General features: G+C 35.0%; 1 non-coding gene across 1 annotated transcript; it reads left to right on the forward strand.

The window, feature by feature from the left end:
• The first annotated feature begins 1,116 nt into the window (after nucleotides 1-1,116).
• Trnak-uuu lies at nucleotides 1,117-1,189 on the forward strand. Its single transcript has one exon. It is a non-coding gene; the product is annotated as a tRNA-Lys (tRNA).
• Nucleotides 1,190-1,760: the final 571 nt, after the last annotated feature.

Here is a 1,760-nt window from a genome sequence, read left to right on the forward strand (position 1 = left end):
GATGGGATCTCATGACAATAGGCCCTAATAAATGGGTCATGACAATAGGCCGTCTACAAGTACTTCCTCTCACCTCACCAAGAACATAATGTGTAAATTGTATGTAGATGAGGAGCACAGGACACATACACAGAAATATACTATATATATATATATATATATATATATATATATATATATATATATATATATATATATATATATATATATATATATATTATAATTTTTTTATGGGATTAGCCCACCCGGGCACAGGTCACTGACCCACATCAGGGCCTGGGAGGCGAAAATGTAATAATAATAATTCAGATAAGTAAAATTTATAATAAAAAATAAAAACTAAATAAAAATAATAACAATAATAATAATAATAATAAAGCAATTATAATTGTAATAATAATAATACAGAACCATAAAGAAATACAAAAATTAAAACAAGAAATCAAGAGTGAGAAACAATATATGTACTGTATGTTGTGTTGTCAATGGTAAGAGAAACAAGGCCCTGCAATTGTGTGTAAATGAGGCAGAAAGTCAGATCAGCAACCTGGGACTTGGTCACAAGTTTTGTGATGCCATATGGCAGCAGGGTCTACCATTAGGCAATACATTATGCTTCCAATATCTTCCCAGGCGGTAGTACCTCCCTGTTTGGTAGCTGCCTACTACCTACACACACACACACACACACACACACCACATGCACATAAATCTATATTATACACACACACACACACAAACACACACACATAAAAATCTATATTTCACACACACACACATCACATAAATCTATATTTCACACACACACACATCACATAAATCTATATTTCTCACACACACACATCACATAAATCTATATTTCACACACACACACACACACACACATCACATAAATCTATATTTCTCTCACACACACACACAAACACACACACATAAAAATCTATATTTCACACACACACATCACATAAATCTATATTTCACACACACACACATCACATAAATCTATATTTCACACAGACACACACACACACACACACACACACACAGACACACTATTATAAACCAAATGATGTTGTATAAGTTAATAAATAAGATATAAGGAAGCGGCCATGCATAGCCCGGATAGCTCAGTCGGTAGAGCATTAGGCTTTTAACCTAAGGGTCCAGGGTTCGAGTCCCTGTTCGGGCGCTCTTTTCGACATTAAGACTAACAGCTGATACAACCATTATGTAAACAAAGTGAGGATGAGACGACAGAATATAATAATTGAGGAAATTGATAATCGTATATTTGTAAAAGGTGATGATGATAAAAATAACGAGAAGAAATATTTGTGATAATAAGAAATACAGATACTAGTACAAATAATATTATTTTGTAATGGTTGTTGTGGTGGTAGAAATGTTTGTTGGTTGATGGTATTATGGTGGTTGTGGTGGTAGAAATGTTTGTTGGTTGATGGTATTATGGTGGTTGTAATATTTTTGGGTGACAATGTTGGTGGTAATTGTGGTTACTGATGGTTGTTGTAATGGCTGTTGTTGTGGAAATGGTGGTAGTTGGTAGTAATGGTGGTTGTTGTGATGTCGTGAGATGGTGGTTGTTTATGGTGATGAGTGTAAAGAAAATAGAATAAATGGAGAGAGAGAGAGAGAGAGGGGGAGGGATGAAGGGAGAGGAGATAGGAGAGATAAGAGGGGAACAAAGGGACAGAAAATTGGTTTGGAGATAAAGAGTGATGGTCGTGGGAGAGGAGAAC

Source organism: Homarus americanus, unplaced genomic scaffold (assembly GCF_018991925.1).
Source record: "Homarus americanus isolate GMGI-L3 unplaced genomic scaffold, GMGI_Hamer_2.0 scaffold14799, whole genome shotgun sequence".
Classification (NCBI taxonomy): Eukaryota; Metazoa; Arthropoda; class Malacostraca; order Decapoda; family Nephropidae; genus Homarus; species Homarus americanus.